This window comes from Herpailurus yagouaroundi, unplaced genomic scaffold (assembly GCF_014898765.1).
Source record: "Herpailurus yagouaroundi ecotype Mexico unplaced genomic scaffold, PumYag 206, whole genome shotgun sequence".
NCBI lineage: Eukaryota > Metazoa > Chordata > Mammalia > Carnivora > Felidae > Herpailurus > Herpailurus yagouaroundi.
In genome coordinates, this window is record NW_024412437.1 from 7509754 (window position 1) to 7534264 (window position 24511).

The 24511-nt window shown below is 39.8% G+C and overlaps 2 long non-coding RNA genes across 3 annotated transcripts in view; one reads left to right on the forward strand and one right to left on the reverse strand.

The window, feature by feature from the left end:
* LOC121015356 (uncharacterized) overlaps nt 1-24511 on the reverse strand; it is a 60960-nt gene that overhangs the window by 29876 nt on the left and 6573 nt on the right. Inside the window, exon 3 of the long non-coding RNA XR_005783787.1 lies at nt 24246-24324. This is a non-coding gene — a long non-coding RNA (uncharacterized LOC121015356). The remainder of the gene's footprint in view (nt 1-24245; nt 24325-24511) is intronic.
* On the forward strand, nt 18107-24368 carry LOC121015357 (uncharacterized). 2 transcript variants are annotated; one of them, XR_005783789.1, is made up of 5 exons: nt 18107-18289; nt 18736-18873; nt 21324-21432; nt 22629-22707; nt 24251-24368. It is a non-coding gene; the product is annotated as an uncharacterized LOC121015357 (long non-coding RNA). The 2 variants fall into 2 exon arrangements; XR_005783788.1 differs by having other exon boundaries at nt 18108-18256.

Consider the following 24511-nt stretch of genomic DNA (forward strand, 5'->3'; position numbering starts at 1 on the left):
TTCTGATGTATACCAAAGATCTATGTCCCTACTCTATACAGACCATGACCTAGATGGGTCATGGGCGACTCAGCAAGAGCAGTGAGTTAATCTCCATGCCCAGGAAAGGCCTGCACTGCTTCGAAAATTCACTACACTAACTGGCTCCCCTCCAGGGACTCATCTTTGCTTTCCTAGACAAAACTACTTAGGATACTAAACTGTATTCTCATGTCTATTTCTAGAGAAGGCCTTTTTACCCATCTTGTTGCAGCCCTAATTGCCTGAACTACCTGGTCATGTTTTCTGAATGTTTTAATTTTTTTTTAACAAGTTAGCAGCAAAAAACAAAACGAAAGAAGAAAGAAAGAAAGAAAGAAAGAAAGAAAAAGAACTCTCAAATAGCATACATAGTAACATATTCCTACATTTTTCTCCTCAGTCAGAAACCTATTCCTACATTGGGAAGGTCCCATTCACCCTAATGCAATTTACTCAGTGAATAAACAAAGAAGAGAACAGGCAAGACTAAATGTTTAAAACAAAGATTCTTACCCTGAGGTCTGTAAACCATTTAAAATTGGCTCAGGGCTCTGTGAATTGGTACTCCCCCACTCCGCCTCTCAGTTAGAACTCCTATAGCCCTCATCAGAAAGTTAAAGGGGCCCACCGGTCTAAAAATAGTTAAAAATAACCTGTCCCTTTTTGGAGCATAGGTGACAATCACTAAAAAAAAAAAAAAAAAAAAAAAAAAAAAAAAGTTGAATAAAGACACCTAAGATGTAGTTGATGATCAATTTTCCAATTTCCCAAAGTAAACATAATTAATTCATTAATAATAAAGTAAGAAGCCATACAGAGTTGGGTTGATATTTTTCCTTGAGGACATAGCCAGCCCACTGCCATACTTCAGTCTCCCCAGATATATTCTTTGATGCCTAAGTACCTGTTTTCTTGTTCTGGAATATCTTTCTCCATTCTCGTCATCTCTCTGGTTATCCCCCCTAACTGAGGGAATTTTGGTAGCATTAAGGATAAATCTTATAAACCCCGACAAAATAAAAATACCACAGACCACAAAAACAGGGAGGCAGCAAAACAGTGGGAGAAAGTGTAAGGACGTTAATCTCATATTACATAGCACTACATGGATTGATTAAGTTCAAAAAAATTTTAAAGATGTACAGATTTTAACTCTGGAATGTTTTTATGATCATTTTTTTCTTATAGCAGTGGTTCACAATTTTGGCTGCCTATTAGAATCACCTGAGAGCTTTAAGAAACACTAATGCTTGAGTCCCATCCCTTGAGATTGATATAATTGCTCTTAGATATAGAGTTTGAAAGCCTTCTCAGCTGATCCCAGTATGTAGTCAAGGTTGAAAACTTCTGCCTTAGAGGAGTGCTCTGAGAACTCATCTCACTGGTGTTTATGAAACATTTATCTGTAGCCTGGAAATTCATTTAGCTTTACTTCAATGTCTCTACGATTAAATTCCAGGAAAATTAAAGGTAATTCGTGGATGCCTCCTACATAGTAAAATTACTGCTTTCTCTGTATCTATATATTATCTGTCCAACTATCTGTGTGTAAGTAGAGAGTGTCGTCAAGAGCATACGTGAAACAGTTAATACTGGATTTGGGAAAATCGATTTTTGTCTGTTTTGACTCCTTGTTTTGTTTGGAATTGTGTCATAAATATGACTCACAATTTTTAAAATAATGAAATAATTACTCATAGGAATAAATTGTTTAAATAAAGCTTAATAAAATTAAAAGCAGTCAGGCAAATAAAAATGTCACATTAAAACTGGAGATTCCATACCTATTTCTAGTTCATAGGACAGCTGATTTAATTCTTAAAAGTGGAAATGGAAATCCGGGCCTGTCAGGACTTATTTTATGGCTATGGGCATGTCTGTCTCTGTTAACCTTCCACTGGAGGGTGAGGGTGAGAGGACAAACATTAAGTTTAATCTGCCAGAGAATGAATAATGTTAACTTTCACGTATACGGACAGAATATCTCGGAGTACTAATTAAAACAATAACAAAAATAGGGTTTCATAATCGCTACAAGATGATCTGGAGAAGATGTGTCATCTGACTAGAGAAAGAAGGTTGTCACTGTCTAGTTAATGTTCAAGTTTGTTCTTGAAATAACGGATTTGTCTCCACTCCCCTTTCCCCAAGTTTAAATTTGTTGTACTCTTCTGGAAAGAAAAATAAATCCATCTCCCAGCACTGACCTATATAAATCAAAGTCAAATATACATACATACATATACCCACACATATTTACATATCCATGTATATTTACATACCCATATATATTTATTTACATTATGCCCAAGCAAATATATGGAATTGCGAATAAAGAGAATATCCAGAGATATAGGAGGGATACTGGTTGAAAGACGGCATACAGTGGAGAAATTATTTAACAGGCTAAAATTCAGGAGTTTTAACTTCAGTTCTATTGACATTTTGAGCCAAATAATTTTTTGCTGTAGAGACTGTCCTGTGCATTGTAGGATATTAAGCAGCATTCCAGGCTTTAACCCACTAAATGCCAGCAGTAACCACCCCCACCCCTAAGCATACAGTTGTGACAACCAAAAAAATGTCACAGATATCTACAGATGTCCCTGGGGAGCAAAACTGCTCTCTATTGAGAACTTTTTGGCTAAATTCTAATATGAAAACTCTTAAAAGATACAGGATGGTTACTAGGGAGTTGGAAAGAAAGGGAAAACTTAAGACAGACTTTGCAGAATCAAAGTACAGCTTGTGATGGGGTACCTGGCTGGCTCAGTGGGTGAAGCATGCAACTCTTGATCTTGGGGCTGTGAGTTCGAGCCCCACATTGGGGGTAGAGATTAAATTCTTTTTTAATTAAAAAAAAAGAAAACACAAAGTACAGCTTGTGAGAAATTGAAGAAATTTTATTTAACTTTTTCTCACCTTTCATGTTCTGTCTCTTGTGATAAAGCTACCAGCACCCTATGTGTAGGTATCATTGTTTACATTTTTAAAGATTTTCCACAGGGCCAGTCATGTGGTATATGATGAATAAGTATATACTGACTAAATATTTAGACCAAAAAACGGTCAAAGTTTCTACCCAGCAAATTCTCTGAGAAACCATGTTGTGTAGACATTCAGGAGAGGAAACTCTTGAGATTTTACTCTCTATTTCCTCTCAGGGAAGAGAATTTGCTACAACTTAGATTCTGAAGGATTACTTGGGCCTGGACTTCTAGCTCTCTAGTCACTGTTGTAATTCTCCCTCTTCCTCTGGCACAAATGATGTAGAAGAGCTGCCGGAACCTCCTTACCGCTCACTTGAGACTGGCCCATCCAGCCTATGTTCTATTTCTGTCCCCCCATGCTTTCTGCAGTGAAGGGATGCGAGTTTGAGCTTAGAAAGATCAAAGATATCCCTTAAATCACGTTCCACAATCCAGTTCAGTAGAATATCATGAGCCAGAATTCAGACATGAGCCGAGCCACAGGGGAAGTAGTGTTTTTCCAGTCGCTGTTGTCCTTCACGTACACCCATATATTAGAAAACTTGTGGCTGCGGTTTAGGATGGAATTCTGGTATACCTAAGACCCTTACCAAAATGCCACGCTAATACCATTGTTAAGAACCCCAGAGTTTCTGTTTAACCCCTAACACATGGCAAGGGTGAGTGACCATTTTTTAAACACTAGGTTAAGACTATATTGGCGTATTTACTAAAACAAACAAGACAAAATACAACACAATTATGTCATGGTGAATGTGGTACCATGAATGCAAACTTCGAATACATTAGATTCTTTTTATAAGAAATCACATCATTTTCACAGAAAGGAGGCCAAGAAGCTCCATTTGGCATACCGTCATACACCCCTCTTTATGGGATCAGTTCTTGGGCCAGAGAGCTCCCCCTGGAGTCAGAGTTCATGCAGCTTGACTTTGGTAGACAAAGCAAGCCAGATTCAAGACTAAACTTGCTCACAGTCTTTGTCAACAGTAATTTGGGCGATATTGGGGACCAGGCACTTCCACACAGGCAGTCAGCATTACCCACACCGGTGAGAAGAGAAAGGGGTAAGCATGCCTGTGGGGAGCGGAGGATGTCCTCCAACTGGTGGCCAACAGACACGAAGTAGAGGGCTGACAGGGAGTCTGATCTTTCTCCCAGTTCCCTCTCAACCTTTACTCCCACTCTTTGCTTTCTTTTGCTTCTTTTCCACAAAGGCTAACACCAACTTCTGGCTTATCAGGACCTCTTCTCACCTTTATTCTCTCCATTCCTTATTGCATGAAGGCTATGACCACGGACACTGCCAAATGTCAAAGGAAACTACAAATATGTAGGAATGTTAACCCCTGGCAAACCAATTCAGCTGAAACTTGTAATTATCTCTTTGTCAGTCCTCAAAAATTGTTTCTAGTTTATTACATTTTCTTTATTCATAATTTATTGCTATCAGTTTCAGGATGTGATTTTTTTTTTTTTTTTTGCTTCTTTTTGTTCTGCTGACTGCCAATCAGATGGAAATGCAACTTAATACTGTACAATGTTCTGTCTAATTAAAACAATAGGGTTCACACATTTCCTCCTTGCATAAATAAATTAAAGGGAGTATGATGCTTTTAACTGCCCACACTGGATTTTTTTAAGCCTTTTATTAATTAAAGCATGTAAATTGTATACAATCAAGGCTGAGAGACCTGATCTTGCCAAGAAGATGTATCTGTGCCATTTGACTCTGGGAATTTAAACTAAAGATTCTCTCCAAACCCATGACTGAGGTTATAGGAACAGAAATAAAAAGAACGCTAAAAGTGAGGCCAAACTAGCAATTACATATCTGAACAAGGAAAGCTGAAAACTTGCAGAGTCACTTCTTGGGTTGTCTTTCTTTCCATCATCTGCCCCTATTAAGGCTTGCATGATTTCCCAATTTCAGTCAAGTTAAATGTAAGTTGACACTGTCTTGATTACATGAGGGAGAAAGACCTACACACATACAGAAAAGAAAAGAGAAGAAAAGAAAATGTAGTATGTTATGGTGAAATCACCTAGGATTTTCCCTAATTCCTGAAAAGAAAGCATTTTTCAGAAAAAAATTTTGAATGAATACCTCATGTCCTCATCAACAGAAAACTCTGCCTTTAAGGAAGAAGGCTCAGTAGAAAAGACAAATACTGTGGTCCAACAAATGACATACAGATCTGCAGGGTAACTGAAGCTCCTGAGGTTTGCAGTTTTTCAAACAGAAAAGGAGTAGTTTCTGATTCCTCTGGAATTTAAGGTAGCTTTATGGGTTTCATTTTCCTCCCTTTGAATATCTTCTCTTTTTTCTGAAGTTACTGTGTGCCCTTGGCCCAGACGTTAGGAGACAGTTAACATCTGATGTGACAGGACTATTGCAAATACAACTCCTCAACTGGAGAAGAATGGAGGGTTGATGGCTAATGCAAACCACTGATTTTTAAGGGGAAGGAAAGGATTGGAGATCTGTGCATCAACAGCAGCATCTCAGTGGCTACCCTGTAGAGAGCTAAATGGCCAGAATACACGTTTAAAAGCTGAGTCTCCTTTTAATATGTTGGATGCTTCCAGTGTTAAAATACCCATTTCTCCCAACACTATGTGCATACTTTGTGCCTGAACATATGTCATAAAACATATACAAAACACCCAGGATTCAGTGCCCCACATGGATGAGATGGTCTGATATGATACAGGGCCCATGTGTTGCTGTGTTAAATAAAGAAATCATCTTGAGAACTAACTATCAAGCTCTGTGAGTGACCAAAGTAAATGGAAGCCTGTGTTTTTGTCTCCCAGTGTCTTATTTTCTATCTTTGTGGTTCCTTTACAATAAACATGGTAAATAAGAAAATGACCTACTCATTCATCTGAAGAAAGTTACAAGGAAAGACAGACTTGAGAGCGTTGACTTGCAAATGCACATGAGTCCACGACAGAAGGCAGAGGTCTGATGTGCTCAGTATGCTGTTGTTCCCTTTTCCCTAATGGAAATTTCCACACCATCAGAAATACATGATACCTCAGGATAACAGTCCTCATCTTGCATTTTAGTGTAGTTGCTAATTGAAAATAATCATTCACGGACACTGAGGCTGGTTATGTGGAATAGAAGCAGGCAATGGCCAAGGATACTTAGCAAAACGCTTGACCTGGACTTGTTTCTGAAATCCAGATAGGCATTGTTGATCTCCTTCACCCAACTGTCAGAGCTGGTTAAGCAGTTTGTGTACGACTGCTGCCTTTCAGTCTGGTGTGAGCTTGAAACTGCATGGGCAATTGGGACAGGACAATGGGTGTAAATCAGTAAAGATCAAGGTCAGATAAGAAACCATAAGCAGGAACTGGGACCTCATGGGGACAGACTGCAACCCAGGTCAGTTCTTACTGCATCTGACCTCGGTGCTGAGGTTGTCCCTCATTCGTTACAGAGCCATTCGTTACAGAGCTAAACACATAATCCTGGTCTAGGAGTTGGAGAAGCTGAAGGAGGATCCAGGAGAAGGTCCAGTAGTTTCAGGTCTCTCTGTTGCTTCACACCAGTAAGTCAGCAAGTCAGCAACAACATATGTGAACTACAAAATGCTGCTGCTTCCTTTTCCACCCTCCAAATGTTCTAAGAATCTCCCTTGTGGTCCACCCCAACTGGAGACATACAAGAAAGCAGGGCTGCCAGGTAAAAATAGATACACAGTTAAATTCAAACCTCAGATAAACAACAGACTCTTCTGGTAGAAGAATATCTCAAATATTGCATGTGTGTGACATGTTCATATTGAACATATATATGTATATATGTACATATTAAATATATACATACATATATATATTCGTTGTTTATATAAAATTCAAATATAAGTGAGTGCCTTGTATTCTTATTTGCTTAACCTGGCTACCCTAAAAGAAAGGGAATTCTGGGAAGTGTAGTTCAACCTAGCCAAGCTGACACATTACAAATCCATTACATCATGAATTAGGAAATTTATAAACTGAGATTATATTGGCCACAGGTGCTCTCAACTCTGGATCATTTAGCTCTGCCAAGAATACAAGGTAGAGTACAATAAAACATGGTCTGTCTAGGTCTCTTTTCAAAGCAGATATAGATACCAGTCACAGTAAACAAAAGTCACATGTCCAGCAAAAGTTCTCATATTTCTGAAAGCTTTCCCCTTAAAAGACTGATCCTCACCCAGGGAACACACAATTACCAGCGGAGCTTTTTCAAAAGTATAGATGTCTGGGCCTGACCCCCTAAGACCTAATCAATGAGAATCAACAGGGATGACAATAAAGCCTGTGTTGTTACTGTTGTTATTTTTCGAAGACTACAATAGGTTGTCTCAGTGTGCACTCTTTATTAAGAACCCCGGCCTTAGAGGAATAACTAAAAGTGAATACATGTTGTGATCTTAATAGTTCATATGAGGTTGCTACATTACATGTTTTCCCCAAGCCCCACAGAAAATTCCTGATAATACCAACATTACATATAACTGATCAGACATTTAAAATGTCCTATCTGGGAAACCTGGGTGGCTCAGTCAGTTAAGCATCCAATTCTTGATTTCAGCTCAGGTCATGATCTCACAGTTCATGGGATTGAGCCCCACGTCAGGCACTCTGCTGACAGCACGGAGCCTGCTTGGGATTCTCTCTCTCCCTCTCTATAAACATTTTTTTTTTTTAACGGTTCTTTAAAAAAAATAAAATATCCTACCTGTGCACTGTGCCTCCGGTTGGTGTTGAGTTTGGGTTTAGTGGGTGATGTGTCTAATCATATACCATTTACACTCTGGCACAATAGGCGTATCTCTGCCATCACCTTTATCAGTTTGTTACTATAGCTCTTGACCTGTTTCTCTCTCTTCCTTCATGGCTCCTTAAAGCTGGAAGCCATGCCGGACTCTTTTCTGCATCTCTGACAGTACACAGAAGTCATGTGACACACCAAAAGTACTCATTATATATCAGATGAATCAAAAATGTATGCCCATTCCTCCCTTGCTCCTTATTTTGGCCTTCTGTTAGTCTTTATTCAGAAATCAGAAAACAATATTGAGTGCTTATTATAAACCTGGCTCTGTTGTAAATTCTTTGTATTACTAGCTGAATCTCTAAAACGTTTATATGAGATACGTGGCTGAGAAAATAGATACAAAGACTACACAGTGCTGACTCTTCATCACATGGTTGATAGTGAAAGATTCAAGACTGAGTCCAGATGCCTTCTCTGAACTTCCAGGCTGAAGTGGTTCCCTGGAGAGCCCCATACAGGACAGTACTGCATTAGGTCACATTCTTAAGACTTCATTAAGAGAAAATCTGTTAGATGAAACCCAAAACCATTATTACATTCAACTTTCTGCCCACGAATGCACACTATTCCCCCAGCAAAGGATCCCCTCTGTAGTGGAAGAAGGAAAAAGGTCTAAAATTCACATCTCGTAGAGTGAGGCATAAATCACATAATTGGCTCTTGTATCCAAATGCATCGATGTGCAGAAACATGATTCATTAGAGATCACATGGTCACAGGGAAGCAGATCTGGAATTAGGACCCATCAGTTCTAATTTGCAAGCTGACTGCTTGTCACCCTTCACTCACATCCTTCACTGAGGATTGGCAACCCCTCCATGTATGATGCCTCGGTCACAGTTCAGCTTAAGAACAGACAAGGCAGAGCACCACACCACCTCAAAAAGAGCATCCTCCCTCAAGATGCCTTTCCCTTCTTCCCTGAAGTGACTCTCTTTTGGCTTTCTAGTTTAAAACCCACAGTCTCGGAGGGTAAGGACACAAGTGCCCCAACCATTAGACTGAACAAGACTGATACAGAGAGGACATTTCCAGGAATAGGATGCAGGAGGCCCCCACACCTCTGCCTGTAAAGAGAGAAATGGGCGGCCATACTCCTCCTTTGGGTAAACCAGAAGAGCAGCTTCTGGAATCCTCCTCAGGAACATCAACATGGTGTCCGTGGCCTGACACATATAATCAGGGAACTTCACAAGACGGGGACTTTGGGCCATTGCAGAGCCCAGGAATCAAGACATATTCGGAGGTTGTGCCTTTGACTTTCTTCACTAACTGCTGTCCCCTCCTTTTATTCAACAAAGTAATAGCCACACAAAGACAAGTTCAGAGACGGGAACTGCTAAATAGAATACGTAGACATAAAAGCCAAACAGTGAGATGGGATAGGGAAAGAGGCTGTTTAAGGAGATAAACAGAAGGACTCATGATGCCCTGCCATAAATAAATCAAAGAACATTAAACACATACATCCCTTTTAAAGAGCTACAATGAGAAGAGTACATGCACTTTTTTCAGTGTTATTCAGCCACGTTGGAAAACAAAACTCTGAAATTAATGCCAAGATAACAGAGATGGGAGTAGAACTTTCCCCTATAATAATTATCTTGCTATCTGTCCATCTTAGGTCAATAAACATGGTATGACTGACAGGTTAAAATGTTTAGGTTAGTCTGAGCTCATATAAACTTTCTAGGACGGGAGAATGTTAGAAAACAAATATATAATCTTCCTCCATCTTCCTACTTTCAAATCTTCTTCCCACCTGCCCTCCCGTCTGTTGGGGGCGTATGTCCACAGCACACTTCAGTCATCACAAGGGTTATCACCAAGCTGATGGGCACAAGTCAGGGTGAGAGCTAACAAATTATTGCATTCTCTTAAATAAAGGGAGAGGACATGCTCAGGAAAACCTAATTGGCTTCCATGTACAGGAAGAAAAAATAAGTGAATTCAAATAACTATCACTGTTACTCCTTTGAACACTCTTATAAATTCTGGGTCTCCCAGATGTCTTAACCCTTTGTTGTAGAGAATCAGGGTAATGGATAAGGAGATCATTTAGAGGAGCCCAGACCTGCCACTTAATTCACAGTGGGAAGAGAAAAGAATCACTAGTCAAAAAGAACAGACTCCATCTGGAAGGTCACAGGAACGCAGAAGAGAAAAAGAGCTTTAGCGAGATTTTTTTTTTTTTTTTTTTTTTTTTGGAAATGTGAGAAGGAATTGGTGGGCAGAGAGTATCTGTGAGGTAAGAATGGAACATTTTAGAAAATCCTGGTGTGTGCAGTAAGTGGAATAAAAATATACCTATTTTTTATAGATATCAGTAAAGTCAAAAATGTCTTTCCAATGAACGTCAGTTTTGGACTGGTGTTTATTTGAATGGGGCACTGTGTGGAAACAGAACAGGAGGCACACAGATTTGTGTGGATTACAGATATTTAATGGTCTGCTTCAAATGTCACTTTCCTTATCATGTGCGTCCCCCTTCCCCCCAATGACACCCTTTTGTGAGGAAAAAAATTCACTGTGCGGATGATTACAAAGTAGACTGCATGAAGACTCCAATAGCAAATAATTTAAAATCCCAAGGGTCATATGATTGAAAACTGCTGGCATAGCAGGTAGAAAACTCGGGTCTTACAATATACAGCTACTATAAAATGTGAGGCAACGCACATTTATTCATTAATTAAATAGATTTCATATGCCTTCTATTCACCTGGCTCTCCGCTGTGAAATGTGATCACAGCAGTAAACAAAAGAGACAAAAGTTCTTATTTGTGGAGCTACCTTTCTAGTGGGGAGAGACAGGCCATCCATGCACAAATAACTACATTATACAGAATGTCATTTGGGAATAAGTGGTATAAAAAATACAGTAAATCACCTAAGGGTCTTAGGAACTTTCAAGGATAGGGACGGTGCTCATAATTTAAATAGGACAGTCAAGACTTCATTAATTTTAAGGAGTTGAGGGCATGAGCCATGTATCTGGACAGAAAACATTTTAGGCAGGAAGTAAGTGCAAAGACCCTGAGGCAGGAGCATTCTCAAGGAACCAATCATTTATAGAGTATCTCATAATATTCAGAGTTTTATTTCTTCATGTAGTCCCAAATGAGATAACAATAGCAACTTCATAGAACTTTGTGAAATAATTACAAATAATCTATGAAAAGCACCTGGGTTTTTAGTAACTAATTAATATGAGTAATGAAGTAACATTCTTCTTGCCATAGTGCTGATTTTCCAAGAGACGTGTGCTGCCTTCTAAAGTCAGATCACAGGAGAACAGGCTATAGGGTAGTCTAGCCTAGTGGCAAAAAGTAATGGATCCAAATTTAAATTCCAATTCCATTATTCACAAGATGCATAAACTTGGGTAAATTCTCAGTATCTCTAGGTCTCTGCTTCATAATTTATAAAACTGACACAATAATACCTGTTCTTCGGTGTTGACATGAGGGTTAAATAAAACACTAAAAATAATGAAAAACAGTAATAATAGCTAACATGTATACAGCGCTCACCACGCACAAGGCACAGTGTAAAGCTGTTTCCCTGCATCAGTTCATTCCATCCTCATTAACACTGGAAAACCCGTTTTACAGACAAAGACACTAAGGTCTAGCTAAAGTGCCCATGGGTCCATAAGTAGTAAACTGTGGAGTGAGGATGTGAATCCAACAGTCTAAAGACAGAGCCTGAGTTGCTGGCTAGCATATTCTAAATTCCCTCATGCTACGCCTAGCACCTAATTAATGCTCAGTAAATGGCAGAGGTGACTGGTGGCTCAATCACCTAAGCATCAACACTTGATTGCAGTTCATATCGTGCTCTCACAGTTTGTGAGATCGAGCCCCACATTGGGCTCGGCGCTGACAGCGTGAACCTGCTTGGGATTCACTGTCCCCCTCTCTCTGTCCCTCCCCAGCTCATGCATTTGCGCTTTCTCTCTCAAAATAAATAAATGATTTTAAAAATCAAATGGCAGATGTTACTGTTGTTTATGATGGTATTACCACCATCATCATCATTATTATGCCATTTAGAAGAAGCAACTAACTCCATTGGAAGGAGACCAAGCACAAATTTAAAATAATATTGCTGGCAGGGTTAGAGACCAATACACCAGCAATAAACAACAAAAAGATGTGCCATCTAGACCCCCACTTTGCATTAGTTAAAGGAATGAATCACAGATGTATCAGGGGCTAAAAACCAGGGAAGACACACAGCTTTACTCTAGTCCCAGGTATTCTAAAACTGACAATACCAGGTCTTGGAAAAATGCACTGGGGTTTTTCTTTTTCAATGTGGCTAAAGTCTTGTTTTTCTCAACACACCCAACAGACATGTATGCAGAGTACTGTCAGTGCCCCAGCCTTCCTCCCAGGAATGGAGAATAAAAGTAACCCCACCACACACACACACCCCCCATGTGCTTGCTGCCTGTCTGCCTTCTCATTGCTCAAGTTTGTACAGATGGTTTTCTGAATTGACTTCTTTTTAAATAACTCAAACTACAAAAGTTGGTTCTTCTCTTCTCCTGCAAACCCTAACTAGAACTGCTTCTGTTTGCTTTCTTAGTAACTTTAATCCCAAGTAGATTTTCCTATGTAACACACACACATGCACACACACTTATACAAGTTTATTCTGGTAAACTACTGTTCCTTCGGGGGATCCAGAAGAACTCACAGTTTGACCTTTATAGAAAAGTATCATCCCAGTACTTAAAAAATCCTCAGTTTCCCCAAAAGGAAGAGGATAAGAGACTCTTCCTATGGGCAAAGTTTATTTTGTGGCAATGTCTTATAAGTAAATCTTGGGCCATATAATGAATTTCCTAATAAGAAAAATCTATGTAGGGAATAGTATTAGAAGAGAAGGCTTTGCAATTGGACAGAACAATGTATTTATTACAGGTTGGGTACTCATGGCTCTCGGGATTTTTCTGCTGCCTGGAAAGATCCCCAAAACTATTCAGCTCGTTTTGTAATAGGTTTCCCAGTCTCACTGGGCCAATAAAGATTCAATTCACTTCAGCTGGTACTTATCAGCATATTATTAGGAAAGGCATGCTCTCAGCCCCAGGCAGTTATCTGTGAAGAGACCCAATTTCCAAACAGGAGTCCAGTTCAGAGTTACCTCCCATTCTCTAATGTAATTTCCCCTCCTTAGTCAAATCAAGGTATTCTTCTTTAAAACAAACAAACAAAGTCTCTTCTTACAACCAGAAATCAAGACTTCTATTTTCAACTAGGCTTCAAGTATCTCTGTATCCCCATGTTCTTAATCAGGAGGAGAACAAGAGAAGATAAAGGCTTCCCAAGTCTAGTGCAAACCCAAAGCATTTTAGGACTGAACGAAACTCAGTAGAGAACAGCAGAGAGGCCTCACTGGACTCAGGCTCAGTATGCTATTATAAGGAGCTGTTCAGAACCACTACTCCCAGTCATGAGGACTGGACTCTTTGCTGCTCCCCCCTTCCTATGTGTGTACTGATGTTTATTTCATTTCAGTTTCCCCTAGTCCCTCCTCCAACCCAACATTTGCAAGTTTTTGTGGGCAAGTTAATCAAGAGTTAACCGGTTTTCAAAGCAATGGGGGCTTCTCAATGTAGGACCTTTATTCAAATAAGATTTTCTTTCTCCAAAGTGGAGTTTCTGCCAAACTTCCCTTTTCCCCCTCACTTCACCCCTACTTCAGGAAGGTGAGAAATGGAAGGAAAAGTAGTAGCAGAGTATTTAACAGTGTCAGAAGTCAAGACACATTACCCCTTCGTTATCCCGAGGCTTTCCAAATGGAGTCAGTGCTGCCTGGAGTGTGTGCTCTCGCCGTCTTCTTGCTGAGTGCACTGAGCAAGGCAGTGAGCTGCGGTTTTCTTAGCCAGGCCAAGGCAAGCAAGCTGGATGGCACTGGGAGTGCTGAAAGGCTCCTGGGTCACTTCGTGGTATGCAATGAATCAGGAACTCACAAAGCTATTGATTCACGTTCGGGACACATTAAAATGTACAAGCAATCTCTGTTGTGGTTTTCATTTCCAATTTTTTAATATGCCTGTGTGTGTAACTTATGTGAGATCAGATGAATTCAGATGAATGTTACCCTTTGACAAATAATCTTGATAAAGTCTTATGCTTAGGTTCAGCCCTACTAGCAAGCTCCTTTCTCATTTAGAAGAATATTCTTCCAAAAAAAAAAAAAAGAAGAAGAATATTCTTCCAGAAAAAAATTTCTTCTCTCGTACATTTGTTTCTGGTTTGCTGCTACTATGATACTGCGTATTGTGTGTGTGAGAAAGAGAGTATGTGTGAACATTAAAAGGAAGCACAGTCAGGGGTGCCTGCGTGGCTCAGTCAGTTAAGCATCCACCTCCTGATTTCGGTTCAAGTCATGATCTCGCAGTTTATGGGTTGTAGCCCCAAGTCAGGCTCTGTGCTGACGGCATGGAGCCTGCTTGGCTTGGGATTCTCTCTCCCTCTCTCTCTGCCCCTACCCTGCTCTCACACATGTACATACTCTCACTTTCTCTCTCTCTCTCAAAATAAAAATTGAAAGAAAAAAAAGGGGGAAGCACAAATATATATATATATATATATATATATATATATATATGGTACAAGGCACAGAGCTAGAAACTCAATGTGATGGTCAACTTTATATGTCAACTTGAGTGGGCCACGGGGCACCCAGACATTTGGGCAAACATTATTCTGGGTGTGTCTGTGACGTTGTTCCTGACCGAGAGCAACACTGAAATTGATAGACTGTGCAACGCAGATTATTCTACTCGTGGGCCTCATCTAGTCAGAGGAAGGCCTAAATAAAAGAAAGCTAGCCCCTCCATGAGTAAGGGGGAACTTCTCCTGCCTGACTAGCTTACCTATCATTTCACTCCTGCCTTTAGACTCAGCTGACATATTGGTTCATCTGGGATTTCTAGCCTGCAAGTGTTCAGAATGGAGCATGGCTGGCTCTTCTGGACCTCCAGTTCAGATCCAGTTCACTGGATACCTATCTCGGGACTCAGAAGCCCCTATAATCTCATGAGCTAATTCTAATCAATTCTAGCATATACACATACTGCTTCGTGTTTCTCGGGAGAACCCTGGCTAGTACAGTCAGGTTCTAGTCAAATAACTGCAGGATCTTAGGTGATTCAGTGAACTCTCTCAGGCTCCTTTTCTCCTCTTTCATGGGGAAAAAAAAAATGATCAAATGCCTCCCAGTGCTAATGAAATGATTAAAAAAAAAAAAAGAACAAAAAAAGATAAATTGCAAGGAGATCCCAGAAGTATACATCATACATACACTCATCACTAAGAAAATTAGTCTTATGGTTTCATCCAGCAGAACCTACCAATCTTTCAGTTTTGACTGAAAATAGGAGACTTACCTCTCCAACATTAACAATGTAGAGCTGTTTGCTGGCTTTAACCATTGAAATCTTTCTTATTCCTTCTAAAAACTAGTCCCTTTGATTAAAGCAATGGGAAGGTCATTCATAAACATATTCTGACAGTAAGTAAAACACAGGTGCTTAGCATAAAATAATTGAATGTGGAGCTGTCTCCATTCAGAGAAAAATGGGACCTAAGATATTTTGGGAGGACAGACCCTCTTTTTAAATTGCATTCCAACTCTCAAATGATTATAAAAAGGGGCACAATTTACCACTGTAAGTAAAGTCTTCATTTCCTAGTTCAAATTTCTGGTGGACATAAGATTAAGCTCGACATTTTGAAAACCATTTACATTAGATTTGATTTATACAATTACATCCATGCCACATCCTACCCTAACACAATACCGGGTACAGTTAATAATTTCCCATTTAATAACTGCGTCAGTGAGTGAGTGACTAGAAAGCAATATTGTGTATCTTTAGAGAAAACAAACTTTGAATCAAATGGACTGGAGTCCTGCCTTCAGAAATTCCTTAGTATATGACGTTGAGAAAATTACTCAACCTCTTCAATGGTCAAATAGAGTGGTTTTGCTTTAAGGAATCAATGTATTGCCTGCTGTGCACTTAGCAATATGCTTGGCAGCACATACTAAGTCTTCAGCAAATACTAGCACTGAGTATGAGGATGGTCATCTATAAATTGATCAGAGGTAAGACTGTTCTAGATTCTACCTACTTCCTGCTCAAGGAGAATAACCCCCTTCTCAAATTGTTGTTCTTTCTTTCCAGGCAAAGGAATGAGAACAGAGAAGGGAAGGCAAAAGAAAGAATAAGGGAAAAGCTAGAAGGTGCTGCTCTAGATACAAATAGTAGCACTTCACTGTTTGTGTTTTGAAACAAAACACTACTATTCAACAAAAAAACAGGAGTTTCCATTATGAGAATATGCTTTATTTTCTGAGTGCTAACCTTCCCCATGATTGTTCTTTTCAGACTCAGAGTTTACTACCATTTCCCAAAGGGGCTCCCAGAAGAGCATTCTAAAAGTTACATTTTATCATGTCCCTCATCTGCCCAAAATCCTGCTGGCTTCACATCCAATTTAGAGTAAACCCCAAAGTCCTTGGCTTCCTCACTGTGCCTCCAGCATGCCTTTGGCTGGCTATTCCCTTTGCGTAATGCTCTTCCCCTAGAAGATCATATGTCTTTCTCCCTCACCTAATCCCAGGCCCCTGCTCAAATGTTCCTTTATCAGAAATATCTTCCCTAGTCAGACCCCCCACCCCATCAGCCTCTATTCCATTATCCAGTGTCATGCTTCACCATAGCTCTTATTGCCACTATAGGTTTATTTGGTTCTATATGTCATTACTTCCTGTCCCTCCCCGCCAATGCCACCAGAATGTCAGCTGTGTGAGAGTAGAGACAGCATAGAGTTTACTGTTCCTACATATAAAGTCTCAACAAATGACTGGTATACAATTAGCACTCAAACATACAGTTGAATATATAAATGAATGGGACTAAGGAAGAAAAAGATGGAGGAAGGTAGACAGGGTGGGAAGAAAAGTGAGAGGGAGGGACAGTTATTCATGACCAGAGGATCAGCTTATTGAAAAGGATTTCACCCGATAAAGTATACTGGTTATTGTGCCTTAAAATGAAGAAAAAATGGGACACCTGGTGGCTCAGTTGATTAAGCATCCGACCCTTGATTTCAACTCAGGTCATGATCTCCAGGTTCTCTACACTGACACAGTGGAGCTCATTTGGGATTCTCTTTCTCTCTCTCAAAATAAATAAATAAATAAACTTTTAAAAAATAACAAGAAAAATACAATGAGGAAAAAAATAATCACAAGAAATTTAAGGAAAGCAGTCAGGGTGGCTAATGAAACAGAGAAGAGAAAGGAGGGAATGATAACTAATATATATTTTGCCTTATCTCCTTCTCGTCTTTATGATTTTGAGGTGGAAGGTAAAGATATGCTAGGAGTCCAGTACTTATCACAATATTATGAAATAACATTCCAGAAAGCAGCTCAGGTTTTCCTATCCTACAGATAATATAAGAAGGTGGAAGACATGAATGAGGAGAGATGGATTTTGCATTTCCTTACAAACAACTTTAACTTTTCTAGACTATATTCTATGGCAGATACAATGCTGAGTGATTGCATATACAATCCTAAATTCAGTTTTCACAATGACACTCTGAAAAAGATATTATAATAACTATTTACTGTTGAAGAAACAGAAGCCCAGAGAAGTAAGTGATTTATCTCAAGGTCACACTGCTGTTTAAGTGGCAGAATGTTTGGACCAGGCCCATGGATTTTCCTGCAACCTCCTGCTGCCTCAAATGGATATAGCAGATGTTACTTCTTAGACAACATGTCCACGAGCCTTAGACATTCACAAACAAATCTGTATTTGTTGCCAACCCCCTCGGAAGCTTACAAGAGACAAAATATATGGACCACTTCTCCTACGTTATAGCATCCTCTAGAGAGGTTACGAGCAACCAAACAAACCAAAAAGTCTATTGGACACTTTGAAGGTCTTCTCAGCTTTTAGGCCAGATCAGAACTCCTCTAATTGGCCACTTCCTCTCTCTTCTCCTGAGAGCTCAAATTGGATTAATATCTTATCTGATCTGTAAGTGCTTTTTCATCTTTGTGAGCAAACTTATCCAGGTTTTCCCAGCTTGAAGGCTGCCAATCTCTTGGTGAAGTCAAAGCAGTAACTTTCTTATTCTGTTACTAGCTCCACTGGGTTAACTCAGATTAGGAAAAATTATCACCTTGTTTTTCAAGAACTCTGATTTCATAGGGGCCATTGTTATGCTAGTTTCAGGAGTTCTGCTCTCTGAGGTCGTGAAATACAGTAGCTACAAGAGGTGGAAACGATGGATTAGAAGAGAAAAATGAGATCTCCCTCCTCTTCCTCCTCATTAATATCTCCAAAGATCTTGGAGCCCTTGCCAAAAATGTGACTGAGCCTTCACATGGGTTTTCAAATCAGGTTCAATGTTTGCTTAAGTTATATGGCAATCTTATCAGTTTGATTGCATATACCCATTGGAGTTCAGCTTGATTTTAGGTTTCTAAAGTTGACTTGGTAATTTCTAATAGATGTCAAATATTACAAAGGTTCAGATGTGAAGCCAAACATATTTGGGCTGCAAGTTTTTGGAAAGCTGGAACTGACTCTCTTGAGAGCTTTCCAGTAGGGATGGGCTAGAGTTTCTTTGCCAAGTTTAGAACCAAATCCAAATCTAAGAGGTTTAGAGCTCAGCCTTGGCTGGAATCTTCTGGAAGTTGAGGGGGAGTTGTTTTATTTTCCTCTAATTTAGCAAGCTTTCAGAATTATGTCCCAAGGGAACTGTGTATAGATATTCAGTGGCTCTGAGAAAAACTCCCTTAAGTGACTGTGATTTTTAATGTTTTTATGTTTTTGATCCTACACAGGCAAATGCATCTGCATTTCTTATTTTTCACTGTCTTCATGTGATTGACTGGGTTCTATCATTGAAGAAAACTCACCTCTGTACAAGCCTTAGGAGACAATTTCTTCTCCCCCGCCCCCCTGCCCCACTAAAGTTAAAGGTAAATCACTCCTCCAGGACAAATGGTTTGTGCCCAAAATTAATACATCCAAGAAAGCAAAAGTTGTTCCTTGGCTCCAGGGGAATTATACAAATATCATTTTGTCTGGGCCCCACTCTCTTCCTGTTTATGGAGAAGCTGTCATAGTGAGAGCTGAACCGATTAATGGAATGAATGAATGGTAGAAAGCAAGGAGTGGCCCCTATGGACTGGACAGGACCTGTATAGAAAACGGAGAGGGCTGGGAATCAGGGGACCCAGATTAAAGTCCCAGTTCAGCTACTCAATCATTCTGATCTCCCATTCACAAGTTATTTAATTGCTGATCTTGCTTGTAAAGGGGGAAAAACAATATCTGCTGTATTTACCTTGAGGGAAGATGATATATATGAAAGTATTACATAATGTAAACATGCAAATAGACACAATTCTGGGAACTGTAAAAAAGTGCTTACCCTGAATTTTGTAATCTGCATCCATTTTAGAGAATATGAAATGCGATCTGCTTAGACAACCCAATGTCATTATAGTCCTTTAACATGATGCAGTTTTTAAGGAACAGAATTACTGACAACTATGGAAAGCTTTAAAAAAATCTCCTTCCCAAATGGAACTCTCGGAGTTTCCTTCCCCCCACCAAAAAGATCTCCTTTAAAAGAAAGAGTCTGGAAAAGACCACTGATGAGGACTGCCCCAAACTGGCAATGAGCAAGGCCTCACTCTTCTTACTCAGGACCAATTAATATTCATGTAGACCCAACCTTGAAGGGATTTAGCCCCAGCATTTCATAAAACTGAAGCAATCCATCATCTAAAAGGGCAAAGAGGCAAAATTTCTGAGCACTTTTCCTCAAACTCCATCAGAGAATATAAGCTCACGTTACTTCCCCTCCCCAAGCCTTTCCTTCTTTATGAAGTGAGACTATTGTGGGCAACCGTGGTCTTGTAATGCATTTTTGGCGGGCCAAGGCAATACCATGGCTTCAGAAATCCTCTTTAGTAGAAGTTGGCCAGTGTTCTATTGTTTGCATCTGGGACATGGCCAGTAGAGTTCGGACATCTGCCCACTGTGTTAGCTCCTTGGGCGCCAGTGGGCTGAAGCTCATTATTCCACTGGGAATTATGCCTCTATTCTTGAAAAAGGGAGTGACTCACCAACAGCCCTCTATCACATCTGACATTTGGAGGATGAAAATCTCTTTTGAGTTCCAAGTTTAGTTGTGAGTGAGTTTCTTATTCTGACCAAGCTGATCCATAAAGGTACTGCCTGACCAAGCTTGTGTTTGGTCATCACACTGGAGTTGCTATTTAGTAGGAAATTTGGGAATTCATTTCTAGACATGCTTACGATTGTGCCCATCCAAATGGTCAGCCCCCTCTGGCCGTAAAGCCAGAAGATAAAAAGAGAAAACAGTTGCTACAAGAGGCAGTGGGATAATGCTGGCGTGGTATAAGAAGGTGACAGATTTCTCAGTCCTTGCAGTAATTCCGCTCTTTCCCTGTCGCTTTCTTTTTAATCTTATTGTAACCGATTTCTAGTCCTTTGAGAATCTCAGTAAACATACATACTCTAGTTCCCTATTTCTGTCATTAGCTAATTACGGTGCATTGGAAAAGTAAACCTAAGGTTCAGTATCTATGCCTCAAAAATGAGGACTATATCAGTGTTTGCCTTACAGAACGGCAAAGCTTTAAATACTTAGCACAAGAGCATGGTGCCTAAGAAGTGCTCAGTAAATGTTAGAGCTAAAAATGATGATGGTGCTCACAAACAGCTTTTAGCACAGTATTTAGCATGCAACAATGAATACATGATAAGAAGTATTAAAATTACTACATTATTATTTGTTCTAAGTGAAGGGTGAGAAGAATCCAGTTGGCTTCTTTCCTCAGGTCTATTTACAGATTTTTTTTCCCGTGGGGTCAACACATGGCTTTTGCCAGACCAGAAACTGAGGCTTGGTCTTGAAATACCATCATCTCTGCTATTCTAAGACCTTGCTCCCTAGTACCTGTCTCCCAACATTTTAGTTCTTTAAGGGGTTCCAACCTGGCCTTCATGGCTAACAATAGCCAATAACTTCCAGGAAAACAAAGAGCAGGATATTGAGGTCTTTTGGCCTTTGCAACAAAGAACAGCTGGATCCAATTCAGAGCCTTAACTGAAGAAAGAAAGAATAATGGACAGCCTTCCACTGGTCATGTGTCAGCCACTACAGGCTGTGTCTCTACCACCTGCAGGAACAGATTCAGATGGAGCATTTTTATTAAGGAAAATCTTCCTCCCGATCACAAGCAATGACCCAGTGAGAAACCAAACTTGTAGGGAACTGGTTGACAATACCATCCTAGGATGTTGCAGCAAGGAGTGGCCTTTCGAGTGGAGAGTTCTAGTTTCAAATGTTGACTGCCCCCCTTGGGCAGCTTTATTTACCCTTTCTGTGCTTCAGGTTCCTCATATCACATGAAGAGGAGGGATGTAATAATTACATAACACTTCAGAAGGCTGCTGAGATTTAAATGAGATCTTGTTTGTTACAGCACAGGCCACAGCCTGCGGTAAGTAGTAAGTGTCCAATACTCGTCAACATGGGTTAGTTCCCCTCCTCTTTCTCAAAGCTTTCCTGAATGTGTCGGGTGAGTACAATGGTGGCAAATATACAGTGGATGCTAAGTAAATGGCACTTTCCTAAAAAACAGTGAGGAGCCCTGAGGCCTATGCCCCTGGGAGTGTTAGTCCAGTGCAGAGTGCAGTGGGTGGCTGGAAACCAGCAAGACAGCGTCAGCTCTGAGCTTCTCGAGGCCCATTGTTCCCCCACTCCAGGTTGCAAATTACTGCCATGGCCTGCTTATTATTACTTCGACTCCTCCTTCTTCTTCCACATTTCACTGGCTCGCCTGCCTGCCCTTGAGCGTCTCAGGGAAGCCCTTCCCACACCCTCCAGGGAGTCTGCAACACAGCCCAGATGCTCTCAAAGATTAGAAATACTTTTAAGTCTAGTCTAAAAAAATAGTCCTATCCTTTGTCTCAGGCCATTATTTCTACTCTTACCAATTTTGGAGGATGCAATTTCCCATTCTTCATTTATAATATTTTGCTCAGGGTATTTATAGATTGTCAGCCTATATATCAAGTCCCCTGCTTGATTACACCATATAAATTCAGTCCTATTTATAAGCCGAAGCACTACTACTAGAATAGGAATTAAATACATTTCTGGTTTTGGAGGCAAACAAAACTCATTTTCTAACTCAGTGTCTCTCTGGATGAAACATTAGCCTTAACCTATGAATTAGAATTTTTGTGCCGCAAAAATCACCTCATTTTGGAGGCAAGAAAGGTAAAGCACTTTCCTCAAGTGATACTGTCCTGCTAATGGCAGAATCAAGACTTGCACCCATGTAGCCTGATTCTCTGGTCAGGTGTCTCTTCACTGTCCTAGGATATCTGATCTGGTCATTCAAAATTTAAACTCCTCTGCATCCTATGTAAGTCCTTTGGTATAAGGGTGCCATATACATGTCCAGGGGACTTTTTTCCACTCTCAGGAATGACTTGCCTCACCTGTCTACCTGGAAAATAAACTCATCCTCCAATGTCTAGCTCAATTTTTTTTTCCACAACTGTCCCGAACATCCTCAGAAAAAATCAGTTTCTCCTTCACCTATATGCTAATAGAGTTTTGCATATGTCTCATTTGTAGAGCACATTGCATTGAATTATAGTTCTTTGTTTATCTTTGCCTCTCCACCAGGCTGTGAATTTTTCAAGCTTAGGAATTATATTTTATTCATCCTCGTATCCAGAGTTCTCCAAAGAGTTTCCAACACATGGTAAGCCTTGACACCTGCCCCATCTTTTTGTTCCTGCTTTTATTCTGTTTGTTTGCAGATGATAATTTTCATGTTAGTGGCTTTAGGGAATAATAATGACTTACATAGAGTATAACTATTTGCTTTTGACCAACATCTAAATATGTCTGAACTACTGTGGATATCTTGGACTTCTAGGAACTACAGGTACTACTACTAATAATAATAATTGAAAAACTTTGCCTGGAGGATTGGGTAACTTTGTGCAAAGAAACTGAGAGAAAGTTCACAAAATCAAAGCACTAAATAGAATAGCCAAAGGCTTCTCCTTTATGTTTTAAGGTAGCATAATTTGCTAATCTTTAAAGAGTTTAGAATGATCTAGAGGTGCCTGGGTGTCTGACTTCAGCTCACGTCAGGTGGGTTCAAACCCCGCATTGGGCTCTCTGCTGTCAGCACAGAGCCTGCTTCAGATCCTCTCCCTAGCCCCCTCTCACCCCTCCCTGACTCGTACACATGCACTCCCACACTCTTTCTCTCTCAAAAATAAATATTTAAAAAAATATAAAAAATAAAAAGCCCAGAATGTTCTACCTTTGACAAAAAGCAAAACAAACAAGCAAAAAAAAAAAAAAAAAAAAAAAAAGAAAAAAAAAAAAAAAAATTAAGAATAAAAAAATGCCAAAGTTTTAATGTCAAAGAGATTAAAATTAAACTGTAGCAAAATAAAAACTTGCTGTTTTGGAAAGTAGATAATAACTCCAGTATACAAACCTCTAGTGACTTAAAATTGAGTCTTTTATCCCAAAATGGCAATGAAGTCTCCAACTGTAATTAAAATGGAATTCTTTAAAAAGTAATCTGAACTCTAAAGTATACCCCATCCTTGGGAGATATCATGGATTTCTCAACTGTGTAAATTATTCTTTAATATGTTCTACTCCAGTTTGCAGCAGAAATACAACACTTAGCAAGTGGCCTAGAAGCTGTGAAACACTAATGCTGAATGACCGAGACTGCCCCCTAAATATTACCTCTATAGGCAAATTCTTACTTATGAGACCCTGCGGGGAGTCAGTCCACCCACCGCCACTCCCCATAACCCTCTCCTGTTCCCTGGGACTAAAAGAGCGATGACTTCGAGCGTATTCAGTTTCCAGTGTGGCTTGCCCTGGGATTATACCAGATTGATATTCGGAGCCATATTTGGTTATTCTTGGCACCAGACAACCACAGTTTCTACCAATCAGGTTATGGTGTGCTATAATGGGAAGTCATAACACATTTAATAAAGCGGAAAACCAAAAAAAAAGGAAAAAAGTTCTAACGCATGGACGACATATAACTTAACAGTAATAAAGGAAGCAAGACAGGCTTCAGGCATGTATTTTGTCTTAAGAGCAGAGCACAAACACCACTCAACACAAACTAGAAAGACAAAGCAGAACAGAATCCTGATATGTTGAAAGCAGCCAGAGTCAGAAGCTATGAAGGTAAAAGTTATTTGACACAAATGCCACTGTTTAGATTTCTTAAAGTTCTGTGTGAACTTATCTTACCTTAGAGACTGAGGAGAAGGAAGAGAAGTATCAGCTCATGTATAGAATGTCCCACAGATCACAGTAATGACTCTCTCAGCTGGAAACAGAAATAAAAGTCATATCGATGGTGTTAGTGTTAGATGATGCATGTGTGTTTGTCCAAACTCCGTGAAGAATTTCAAATGGCTTGATCCTAATCACCAATTCCTGGCCAGAAACACACTTTCCTTCAAACACATCTAGTCTATTTTTTTTTTCTTTTTTCCTCAACACCTCCCCTAACC